This window comes from Camellia sinensis, chromosome 11, assembly GCF_055761805.1.
Source record: "Camellia sinensis isolate YWXY chromosome 11, ASM5576180v1, whole genome shotgun sequence".
Lineage (NCBI taxonomy): Eukaryota > Viridiplantae > Streptophyta > Magnoliopsida > Ericales > Theaceae > Camellia > Camellia sinensis.
Genome location: NC_138971.1, coordinates 118,805,190 through 118,818,285, shown reverse-complemented (window position 1 = coordinate 118,818,285; position 13,096 = coordinate 118,805,190). Strand labels below are relative to the sequence as shown.

Below are 13,096 nucleotides of genomic sequence, written 5' to 3'. Positions count from 1 at the left end.
TGACAAAAAAAAAATTTAGTCGCCATACATTGAGTTTTGGCTACTAAAACCATTTAGTCGCCGAATGGAAAATAAATAATTATTTTTTTATCTTTGGTCGCCAAAAACTTAGTTTCAGTAACAGAAAATTTTTTTAGTCGCCATATATTGAATTTTTGGCTACTAAAATTATTTCGTCACCGAATGGAAATATAAAAAATTATTTTCAATGACCAAAAACTATTTTAGTCGCCAAAAACCAAAAAATTTTGGAGCCAAACATTTCAAATTTTGGAGGGATTTTATTAAATGAATTGGCGACTAAAAATATTCAGTCGGTAATGGTGTAATATATATATATATATAGTTCCCAGGCAACAGACCAGCACCTCTGTCTCTCTCTCCTCAGCGTCTCTCTCTACCTCTCCCTCTCTCTCTCCCTCTGCCTCTCCGCTGCTCTTCTCTGCTCCCTCTCTCACCGCCGCTCCACCAACCATGCCTCCACCGCTCCTCCTCACGGTAGCCGACAATTGGATCACCAATTGCGAGCTCTCTCTCTCTCTCTCTGTGCAGTTCGCATATTGACCCAAAATCTAGGTTAGTGATTAGGTCTTCTTCTACACCATTTTTCTGGGTATCAATAAAACCATCACTATTTTTCTTCATTGAAATCGTTTCTTGTATATAATCCAGAAGATGAGTGTAGATCTGGTCGCCTCGAATACCCATGGGAATCTCGATGAGCAGATTGCACAGCTCATTGAGTGCAAACCGTTGTCCGAGCCTGAGGTACCTCTCTCTCTCTCTCTCTCTCTCTCTCTCTCTCTCTCAAAGTCTCCATTTTGAAAGTTCTCTCTTTCTTTCCACTTTCCAAGAAAATTTCCAGAACCATCCTCACACCCCTCTCTGTTTCTTCCTCTTCCAGTTTTCTTTGTGTGTATATATATATCTATATATATAAATCAAAACCCATTAAAATCTAATGGCTCGTTGCCCCCCATGAATTGTTGGTTTGGGAAGTTGTTATGGCTTTTCAATTTGTTTGTTTGTTTTTTTTTTCTTTTTTTTTCTTGCCTTCAAACTTTTTGATAAATGTCTCTTAGGTTTCTCTAAAATCTAATCTACTTACCTTAGCAGTGCTTGTGTCCTTGTATTGAATTGTTATGGTAATGTGGCTCAAGTTGAGGGTTAGGATTAAATGTTTTACTAAACTATACTATTTTTTGAATGGTCATTACTCTGGTATGCCTTCTCATTTCTGCTCCATATAATTATTTTGTACTTGGTTTGAGAATAAAATGAGAAAAGTTGAATGATGGCCTTTTGCCAATTGTTGGAAGGTCAAGTTAAACTTGACAGCATAGGTTATGTGTTGGTGAAGGAGGGTAGTGTAGAAACTTCCGTTGAAGGTGTATTTACAGCTAGAGATGTACAGGTAACTATTTCAAAACTTGATTAATTTTTGCTTCTTTTGTATGTTTTATGAAACTCTCCATCTGCTTCTATTCTATGTTTTATGAAACTCTCCAGGTTCATTATGTGTCACTTACTCTACTTTTTATGCACTTCAAAATGGATGCGGTTACCAATTTTGGTAATGACACTCCATCAGTACAAATGTAGAACAAGTTAGTTTTGCCTGCTGTAGGGACACTTGCCCAATTCATATATTTGATTGAAAAGATGAATAAAATCCCAGTTTGATAAGAATTTTCATGATATTCTTTGGGTTTTGTAATGTAACTAGTTACTCTAAAAGCTTAACCTATTCGGAAATAAGCCCAACACATTTTTAAGCTGTCACACCCCTCCCTTTATTTATGACCCCCTATCCAACATGAAGATACAAATTAACACAAGTTAAACTGACACACTGACAAATATATTATATAGCGATCCCGGGTTTACCCTTGTTGGACAGTGATCCGGACATGTGTCCGTGGATGTTGGTAGTTGTTTATTATTTTGTTCACATCCTTTTTACTTCGTAATTGAGTTATAGGATGTGTTGGGCTGGTTTGTTACAGGTTGGTTGAGTTTAGAAACCAAAACTAGTTGCCCAGGTTTTGGCCTGTACGCTCGAGCGGGGGTTTTGGCGCTCGAGCGGAGATTACACCCATTCAGTATTTTCCTGTGCAGCGTTGTACGCTCGAGCGTGGTATTGGCCGCTCGAGCGGGGTTGTCTGAGTGCCGCTCGAGCGTAGAGTTGGAAGCTCGAGCGGAGGCCTGGTTCTGTATAGATGCTGGGAGAGTGCATCCGGCGCTCGAGCGGAAGTTTGGACGCTCGAGCGGGAGTCTGTGAGTGACGCTCGAGCGGGGTGTTTTACGCTCGAGCGGGAGACTGGGTTTAAGTCCCGAATTTGTGACTTTTCAAACCACTTTTTACTTTCTCTTCTCTCTCTTACTTTTCCAAAATCACCATTGTTGAGCCTCTCACTCTAGAACTCTATCTTCTCTCTAGGTTTTGATCTAGTAGGAGTGATTTGTTCACCTTTGGCCTTTACAAAAAAGTTGTTGATCGTCGAGGGCTTCATTTTAATCTGAAAATCTCGGGTTTTGGAGCACGTTGGGTTTTGTCGTCTTCTCCTTTGGGACTCCGAATTTGAGGTAGGGATATCCTACTCCTCTCTATGGGTTTTGTCTTTAAATTTTGGTATTTTGAGATGTTGGGCTTGGTTTGGTAATTTTGTGAAAGTTTGGGGCTTTTGTGTAATTTTACAAAAGTTGGGGTTTTATTCATAATAAACCTGGATACATGTTTGGCATAGAGAAATTGAATGAATGTTAAATCATCGATGAAAATGGGACCTAAGGGTTGAAATGGTAATTATGGAAAATGGCCTAATTACATTGTTTAATTAATTGGGATAATTAATTGGGAGAAATGAGGAAATGAAATGTTGATTGAATATCCATTTGTGCATTTATTTTCTGTCTAGAAATAACTGCTTTGGGCTATCGGTGAAGGATAGTCGTGATTGTTGTAGACAATGCATGATGATTAGGCAAACTGAAACTAATCATGAAATGTGTCATGGAACTTGACGGTTGATAGAATACATTAATTGTATGTATTGGGTGATTGTATATAGAACCAATGTGTTTGTATACGTTATGTGTAGAGGAGGAGATAGGGGATGTACTCCGCGATTTAGGGGAAGATAGGGGATGTACCTCTAAACCGGATAGTGATGGGAGAAGATAGGGGATGAACTCCGTAGATACAGCTCATATGCTTGTCTAAAGAAGTGAAGATAGAGCTTATATGCTTATCTTTGTGATGTGTGGATATAGCTTTTATGCTTATCTGTGGATATTGTTGTTATACATATCTGTTGTAGAATGTGGATATAGCTTATTTGCTTATCTGAGAATGTGGATATTGTTGTTATACATATCTGTTGAGCATGTGGGTAGTGCTTATATGCCTATCTGTTGAAAAAGGGGAAATGAAAAGTAATTGGGACTTGTAAGTCGTTTGACATAAATATATGATTTATGTGATTGTATCAGTGTTGGCCATCTATCAATTGCTAATATTTTAGTCATTGTTCATGGTTGGTTTAGTGTATTTCTACTGGGCTGTGGCTCACCCTATATGGGAATATCATTTTCAGGTGCAGGAAGCATGCCACCTCCAAGGACATAGCTTGGGAGGCTAGAGGCGGACATACTTTTGTCGCTTAACTTTTGATGTATTACATGTAACTTCAAGCCTAGGGCTTAATGTGTAAACGAGTTAGTACTCTTTTGTTGTAACCAAGTGTTAACTTGGAAAGTTGTAAGCCTGTAAGGCATTTTGTTTTGATGTTAACATGTAATACTTATATAATGGAACTCTAATGAATAAAAGAATGTGGTTAGTTTATATGTAAATGCATGTCTTATCTGACGGGTTTATTGTTATTATTTTGAGGGCGTTACATATTATAAGGTACAAACAAATACAATGATATTTGAACATGTGATGTCTAGAACTAAAGCTCTAGTAACATGTTAAGCAACCAGTTGCCTCAAAAGTTTAATCTGTTAGGGCATGGACTCGACATATACATCAAGCTCTTACATATTTGTATTTGTCATTGAACTTGTAATTATTTGAGACTATTTTGTATTTCAGTTTCTTGATCTTTGTATAGGACCATGAATGGAGGCAAGCCGTAATTGCAGCTGGTTCAGGATGCATTGCTGCTTTATCAGTTGAGTGATATCTTACCAGCAACAATCTCCTTGTTGAATTTCACCAGGTATTCTCAATTTTGATTGTGTTCTATTTGATATGTTCTTCTCTCTTGGATATAATACCTGATAATGTGTTGTGTTATCTAATAGCAAGCTAATTTGTAGCTTATTAATTGGATTAATATCATACAAACCACTTTGATATTACACCTATTGTCTTCCATCCTAGAAAAACTGGACATGAGCACTGCTTAATCTGTGAAACTGGTGAAGTTCCTATGCCTACAACTGTTGGCCGTTCCAACGTAACCCATAGTGCTTGATACTCAACTTGGGTGCCCAGTGCCCATTGTGCAAAACATGACTGGGCCACTCAGATGATTTATTCACCATCTTGAACCAAAATGGTCATAGTGGTCATCATTCTGTTGGTTTTCTATGCCTTTCAGCTTGAGCTCTACAATAGTGAGAAGGATTTTGGCACACAGAAGAATTCAGATTAGGCATTGCAACTGAAACTATTCCCCAGTGCATAGCCCCCTTTTTTCTTTTCTTTTTTTCTTGATCTCCCTAAATTAAACTTGATAACACATTTTGGATATGTGTTGGCTGCATAGAGACTAGCAAAAGCTGAGGTTTACTTGTTTTTAGGCACACAAATGCTCTCCAGTTTTTATGTGTACATATATTCTGAAGAAAAATGTCATGCATATTCCTTAGCTTAAATTTGGTCATTCTTAGTGTGGAACATTTGAGGAAAATCATAACTATAGGTTCGTTTGAGCTGTAAAAGACCAAGTTCTTATTCCAGTTAATCACTTTCACTAGAAAGTGGGTATTAATTTTTGAAATATTATTTTAGTGAATGCCATATTATAAAGTGGGTGAAAAATTAAATTTTATGTAAATCTCACTATTTTGTGAATTTTTTTAATAGCCTAAGACTGAAGAGGTTAAGAAGGAACTCATAGACAAACATGTACAAGAGGGTTTTGACATCTCTATCTTTTGGATGTTATTTGCTTGTGAAGACCCATAAGGGTAATGCAAAGATTTTGCATTATATAATTTCCTTATATAATTTCAAATATGCCAATGCTATTCGGTCAATACTAATGATTAATTTTTTTTTACAGATATTTTTGGCATGGAATTGTAGATATTCCCTTTTTGTCTACGGAGGACATGGTTTTTGTACTACTTTTTATTCTGTATGAAATTATTATTTTCAGTTGGAATATACTTGGTTTGTATAAAATTTGACATTAAAAGTTATTCTCTTTTTTGGATGGTTGTAAGTGAAATACGTGTTGTAGAATGGGTGATAATATGTATGTATTGGTTTGTTTGTATACCTGTTACAGGTTGCGTGGGATACATACAGGTTGTGGACAAATTAATTAAAATAAAAATATATATAAAACGATATTTTTGGCGACTAAACAATTGGTAGGCAAAAATGGAGTTAAATATTTTTAGTGACTAAATAGTTAGTAGCTAAAAAAAGAATTAAATGGAAACAAACCTTTTGGTGACTAAACATTTAGTAGCCATTTAAAAAAAAGACTTTAGGCGACTAATGATTTAGTAGCCAAAATAAAATAAAATTAAGTTTTGGCGACAAAAATTTTAGTAGCTGAAAATGTGATGTTAAATTTAATTGTAAGCTTTTGGCGACTAAAAAATTAGTCGCCAATTTAGCCTTTCAGCGACTAAAGTCTTTTTTGTCGCCAATGCCTTTACTTTTGGCAACTATTTGTTTAGTCGCCAATACCTTCGCCGACCGTTTTTCCGCGACAAAGTTGGCGACCAAACTATTTAGTTGGGAAAACCTTTTGGCGACTAAAAATATGACTTTTGGCGACCAAACTATTAGATACACAATTTTCCAGATTAAAATATTGAAATATGAGATGAAATGAGCAACAACAAGTGAACAATTCAGACGAATAAAAAAAAAAATGGTTGGACTTGATTGATTAAATGACCACCCTCAAGGCACAAATAAAATAATTTAAAAAAGTGGCTTGGCTCAATTGATTAAATGACCACCGTCAAGCCCTGTGATAATTTTCTTTCAAAATTTTTTGATAATTCTCTCACAAAATGATCCACAAATAAGAATTTTGTACAGAATTTACATACAAAACAATGTAACTCTTTATGAACCTTTCATCAAAAACTAAAAACATCAATTAGTGTGACTTATAATTTGAAGACGGCCACTATCGCATCATTCTTATTGAATTTTTTGTATAAAATTTGTATTTATAAATTATAAATCATTTTCTTTCCTTCCACTAGCTAGCTTTTTCTTTGGTCATAGTAAAGATGTATTACATCTATTAAAGGAGCTTATAAAAACATTAATATGGCAATTGGGTATGCTAAAACTTAATTAAACAGTTAGCTTTTATTCTTGACAATCTCGTTTGACAAAACTCCTTTCAGTTGTAATTGTATTCGATCTTTTATTTCAATGAGGCTATGAGTTTTAGATAAAAATCCAACCTGAATTGTGCCTATTCAGAGGATGTTTGAAAAATTAATTCTTTCATGTTTGCCACTTGGCTGTCGAGCATCGAGCTGCCCAGTCAGCTCGCGGGGGTCAAGGGGGCAGCGCTTAGGTGAGATCGAGGGGCAGTGCCCCCAAAGCCAGAAGCAAAACTGCAGTCGAAGTTGCTTGTCCGCTCAAGCGGAGAATCTTTGGTTCTAGAAGTTTGAACTATCTGCAAAAGTACTGGAAGTTGTGTTTTTGTGCTCAAGTGGAACTTCCTGCGCTCGAGCGGCCATTCTTGCGCTCGAGCGAAGATCCCGGATCTATTTTCTATAAATATGTGTTTCAGTCTGATTTTAGGGTTACAGCTTCCAAATCTTCTTTGAGGGTTCTAGGGTTTTTTTCTAGAGCTATTTTGCTAGTTTTCTTTGATGTTTGATTGAGTATTCAACTCATGGTTTAAGAAGTGTACATCAAAGGATTGTTTGTTTATTCTATACAAAAGAGAGTGTTCTTCTTCAATGGATTCTTGGGAATTCGGGCCTGAAGCTTTGGTGGATTCCAGAGTGGCTCATCGTCGTGATTCAACATCGGCATTGTGGATTCAACGTTAGGCAAGACAATTCCGAGGTGAAGACGAGGCTGGAAGAGACATATAGGGGTCGGTTCAATTCGGGTGTGGATTCACTAGGTAATTGAGAGTACACTTGTGTAATTCTTTTATGTCTTCTTAGTGGATTGTTTTGTGACTTTTGCCTGTGATTTTTTTTATCACAATTGGAGGTGCTCCAATTTTTCTTTTTCCACGTTAAATCGCTGTGTTGATTTGTCTTTGATTGTTTGATTAGGATTGCTATTTACTCGTTAAAATTGATACATAATCACAAATCAATATCTACTGGATTTCTAGATTTTTCATAAACAACATAAATGGGGAAACTACATACACAATCATAGCATCATCATGCATCTGGTAAAGGCAATGTCTCTTTCTCAAAATTTTCTGTGAATTAATTTGTATGATTTAAGGAGACCTTAGCCTTGACCTTGGCCTTGAATTAATTATACAATCTGAGGGGGGGAGGGAATTACCAAACTCATTTTTGGGATTACATTAATAATTTTAAAGAAAAAGAAAAAGAAAAAAGAGTTTGTATAATTAGATACACAGTTTTGCTGATTAAAGATTGAAATCTGAGATGTAAAGAAATAATAACAAGAGAACAATTCAGACAAAATCCAAAGATAATTTCTTTCAAACATTAAAAGACAAAGATGAAATTGAATTTCTTTTTTTGAAATGCATTTTTCTTCGGTGCTTGGAAAACCCTTTCAGAACGCTTCTGGAAGATTTGTTTTTCATCTTTGTTGTATTCTCTGCGCCCGAACAGCAGGAGGGGTTGAGGTGGGGCGAATGATCTGAATTTTTATTATCCATAAATTATACTAGTAGTAGTACCTAATTTAATATTAAAAAAGAATTAATATATCATTTTTTTTAAAATTTTATTAATATATAATCCTTCCGACTATATTAGAATTTCGTGTCTAGGTCTCGTCCATTGGCTAGTTCAAGGTTGTGCATGCTTGATTTTAAGCATTTGTCAACTAGCTTTATGTTTAAAGAGAGATTTATAGCTAGGTCCTGTTTTAGTACATAATGGTACATTAAGTCCTACTTAAAAAACTTTTTACCTATAAGTCCCATAACAAGTTTAAATGATGAAACTACCCTTACCAAATCAAAAACATAAAATACAATCACAACATTTTCATTCTTCACAGTTCATTCGCACCATTTCACATCCCTCACAGATTTCATTATCACCTTCATCAATTTCGCCTCACATTTCATCTTACTTCATCAATCTCGGCTCAGATTCCAGAACAACAAACTAGATCATCAAACATTCTCAGATTCGAACAACCAAAATGGTGAAAACTAGTAAGATTCAAATACCTTAAACCCTAGTTTCAACGAAATCTTCCATTTTCAAAACTTTTGTTTTTGGTTTCCATTTCAGTTTGAATGTCGAGTTCCAAATTGGTGAAAACAAGTAAGATTCAAACATCTTAAACTCTAGTTTCTACAAAATCTTCCATTTTCAAAACTTCTATTTTTGACTTCCATTTCAATTTGAATGTTGAGTTTGTTATTGTTGCTATAAATTTTCTCAGATTTCGAGTCAATTTGAGTCAAAAATCATAGTTAATAGCATTATCTTCCTTTAGATTTCAGTTTGAAAGTTGGTTTTGGTACCATTGTTGTGAATGTTCTCAGATTCTAAATCAATTTGAGTAAAAAACCCCTAGTTAATCATGTTCTCATGCTTTCAATTTAAGTTTGATTGTTGATTTTGGTACCATTGTTGTGAATGTTCTCATATTTCAAGTCAATTTGAGTAAAAACCCTAGTTAATCATGTTCTCTTACTTCCAATTTAGGTTTCAATATTGAGTTTGGTACCATTACTGTGAATGTTCTCACATTCTAAATGAATTTGAGCCAAAAACCATAGTTAATCATGTTCTCATACTTTTGATTTAGGTTTCATTGTTTATTTTGGTACCATTGCTAGGAATGTTCTCAGATTTTGAATTTGACTAAAAACCCCTAGTTAATCATGTTCGCATGCTTTCGATTTAGGTTTCATTGTTGATTTTGTTACCATTACTGTGAATCTTCTCAGATTTTGAATCAACTTGAGTGAAAAACCCTAGTAAATCATATTCTCATGCTTTCGATTTAGGTTTCATTGTTGATTTTGGTACCATTGTTGTGAATCTTTTTAAATTCTGAATCAATTTGAGTGAAAAACCCTAGTAAATCATATTCTCGTGCTTTCAATTTATGTTTCATTCTTGATTTTGGTACCATTGCTATGAATATTCTCAAATTCTAAATCAATTTGAGTGAAAAATCCTAGTTATTCATGTTCTCATGCTTTCGATTTAGGTTTCATTGTTGATTTTGGTACCAATGTCATGAATGTTCTCATATTCTGAATCAATTTGGGTAAAAATCCTAGTTAATCATGTTCTCATGCTTTCCGTTTAGGTTTCATTGTTGAGTTTGATAAGATTAGTGTGTGAATGTTGTCAAATTTTGAATTGATTTGTGTGGGAGTCCTAATTAATCATGTTCCCTTGCTTTTGATTTATGTTTAAATACTGATTTTGGTACCATTACCGTGAATGTTCTCAGACTTTGAATCAATTTGAGTGAAAAACCCTAGTTAATCATGTTCTCATGCTTTCGATTTAGGTTTCATTGCTTATTTTGGTACCATTGTTGTGAATGTTCTTAGATTTTAAATCAATTTGAGTGAAAAATCCTAGTTAATCATCTTCTCTTACTTCCAATTTAGGTTTCAATATTGAGTTTGGTATCATTACTGTGAATGTTCTCAGATTCTGAATGAATTTGAGTAAAAAACCCCAGTTAATCATGTTCTCACGCTTTCCGTTTAGCTTTCATTGTTGATTTTGGTACCATTGCTGTGAATGTTCTCAAATTATGAATTGATTTGGGTGAAAACCCCTAGTTAATCATGTTCTCCTATTTCCAATTTAGATTTCAATGTTCAGTTTAGTATGATTGTTGTGAATATTCTCATATTTTGAGTCAATTTGAATGAAAAATCATAGTTAACCATTTTCTCTTGCTTTTGATTTATGTTTAAATACTGATTTTGTTTCCAATGTTGTGAGTGTTCTCATATTTCAAGTTGATTTTGTTTCCAGGAAATCAACTCATGAAAACACCAACAGTAAAGAGCAATGCAAAGAAAACAATGAGAAAGCATAAACAATCAACTTTGAAGGAGAAAAAGCTAAAGGAAAGGCATAGAGCATGGAAAGTAAATTACATATCAAACAAGGGAACAATAGTGAAGCTAATGTAGCACATCAAACTCAAAAAGGAACATATTAAAGGGTTAAAGGAAACCCATTTTGGTTATTGTTTGATGCAATATTGAAGAACAAGTTGAATTATAAACAATGCAGAAAATATGATGATATTGCATTCAAAATAATTCAAACATACCTGTCAAGCAACAATGGTTCGTTCCAGTTAGGACAGGAAACTGTAAAGCTAACAACGCATGACATCAAGTCCATTTTCAATATATCTTGTGGAGATGAGTCGATGAATCTTGGTTATGGAAATAAAGGTATATCATCATTTTTTACAAAAAGATCCGTACAGACTAAAAGGCTATCAAGCACAACCATCATGGGCTTGTTGCAAAAAGCATTGAAAGGCAATAAGAAAGAAGACACAAAAGACGTAATTAGGATGTTGTGCATGTATCCTTGTTTGAAGCTTTATTTCTCTACAACCGGAATGATAGTTGGATGGGTAGTTCTTAATTAAATGGAAGACATAAAGTCAATGAGAAAATACAATTGGGCAAAAGCAATAAGGAACACATTGATGTCTTCAATTGAACAACACCGCAAAAATCTAGCAAAAGTCACAGGATGTGTTATGGCTCTGTTAGTAAGTACATCTTTACTTTAATCTATTAGTTTGTTGTTAATAGTAGAAAGTATTATTTCTTATTGGTTATGTGAGCACACACTAATCATCCAACCTAAAGTTAACGAAGTGTGCCCAAGGGTAATCAAGTGAAATCTTATCAAATTACACAAACGTATGAAAGTCATATCACTACATGAGCTGACAACAGGACAGGTCACATCCCTATCCCATTTGAATTTCAATTGAAGTTGGGAAAATTCTCTATTTTATAGACTGAATTATTACTGAGTTTATAAACAAAAAAACTGAAAAAACTTTTTAGCTTCCTAAACTTCAATTATTTGAAAAACTAATATCTACTGTATGTTGACCTATAGGTAATTGGTCACTCAATTAAGTGAGGAAAGTGATGAAGAACAAGATGACACTAAAGAAGAAGAATAAGAAGAAGAAGAAGAAGAAGAAGAACAACAACAACAACAACAACAACAATAACAACAACAACAACAACAACTACAAGAAAAGGAGGAAGAAAAAGAAAATGCTGAACAAAAAGAAGAAGAAGATGCTGAGGATATTGAAGAAGAAGAAAAACAAGATGCTGAAAATGCTAAAGAAAAAGAAGAAGAAGATGCAGAAGAAGAAGATGAAAAAGAAGAACAAGAAGAAGAAGAAGATGGTAAAGATGTTGAAGAACACCACCAAGAAGAAAAGCCAACAAATAAGAAATTGCAAAATTCTGAAAGCACAGAAACCACCAACTACATGAGAGATGAATGTGATGTCAATCAAAAAGACACAAATTAAGACATAGATGGCTTGTACGACATTATGATCAATGATGAACCTGAAGGAGAAGAACACATTGGTCAACAAACAATTAAAAAACTTCAAGCTGAGAACACCAATTTGCAAATTGGCAATACAGTGAAGACCATCTACATAAATAAACTTGAAGAGGATAACAAGATGCTCATAGCACAAATACAACAATTGAAACATGAAAATTCTCGATTGCATAACCAATTGGTTGAAAAAGAGGTCCATAAGATAACCCAAGAAGTTTGGGCAATAAAGAATTCTAGGACAGATACAAAGAATGAAGGTCATACAATAAAAATGAAAATTCTCAAGTGGTGCAGAAAGAGCTACATGAAAATTCTAAAGTGGTGGTCAAAGATCTCCATCAAAAAGAGGTCCATGAGATAATGCAAGAAGCTTTTGCAACAAAAGATTGTGAGACAAATGCAAAGGATGAATGTGATATACCAAAATATCAAATTTCTCAGTTGCAGAATTAATTAGTGGAAGAAGAGGTCCATGACTTAACCCAACAAGTTTGTGCAACAAAAGATGATCATCTGACAGAATCAAGACAAACAAATCTGCAAAATTCCATGATAATAAAGATCAAAGCTAAAACAAGGAAGACTACTGAGATGCCAGATTATGAGTATTGAGGCAAGAAAGTTGAAGTTGAGAAAGAGAAGGAACACAAAGACAAAACAATTTCTAACATATATGTTGTGGCTCAATTGCTACCTCCTGAAGATAAAGATAAACTACAATTTCTTTGGAAAGAAAAGCAAACAGAATCAAGGTATAATCTTACATAAATTTTCCAATTTTCCATATAGTACGAAATATGAAATAAAACCGAGAAATAACTCTATTTTCTAAAAACATTTTGAATTAATTATTAACACATTTTTTATTATTTTGTAGTGCTTGTATATGATTTGGCAGAAAATATGACAATTGTGTGTTTATTAATGATATCAAGCGCTTAGTAACGACATATCCAGCTATATACATATAAAATTTACAATTTTTTAACTTTGAGAAACTTCTCATTAATTTATTAACATCACTTTTGGGTTCCAATTTGACAGACAATTGATGCATATATTGAGATTCTTGAAAGAGAACCACAAGCGCAGAATTATGGTGATG

At 34.3% G+C, this 13,096-nt stretch overlaps 1 long non-coding RNA gene across 2 annotated transcripts; it reads left to right on the top strand.

The window, feature by feature from the left end:
• The first annotated feature begins 384 nt into the window (after nucleotides 1-384).
• Nucleotides 385-5,546, top strand: LOC145802101 (uncharacterized). 2 transcript variants are annotated; one of them, XR_014344397.1, is made up of 5 exons: nucleotides 385-576; nucleotides 673-1,414; nucleotides 4,119-4,226; nucleotides 5,099-5,202; nucleotides 5,298-5,546. It is a non-coding gene; the product is annotated as an uncharacterized LOC145802101 (long non-coding RNA). The 2 variants fall into 2 exon arrangements; XR_014344396.1 differs by lacking the exons at nucleotides 385-576; nucleotides 673-1,414 and having other exon boundaries at nucleotides 3,908-4,226.
• The last annotated feature ends 7,550 nt before the right edge of the window (nucleotides 5,547-13,096 follow it).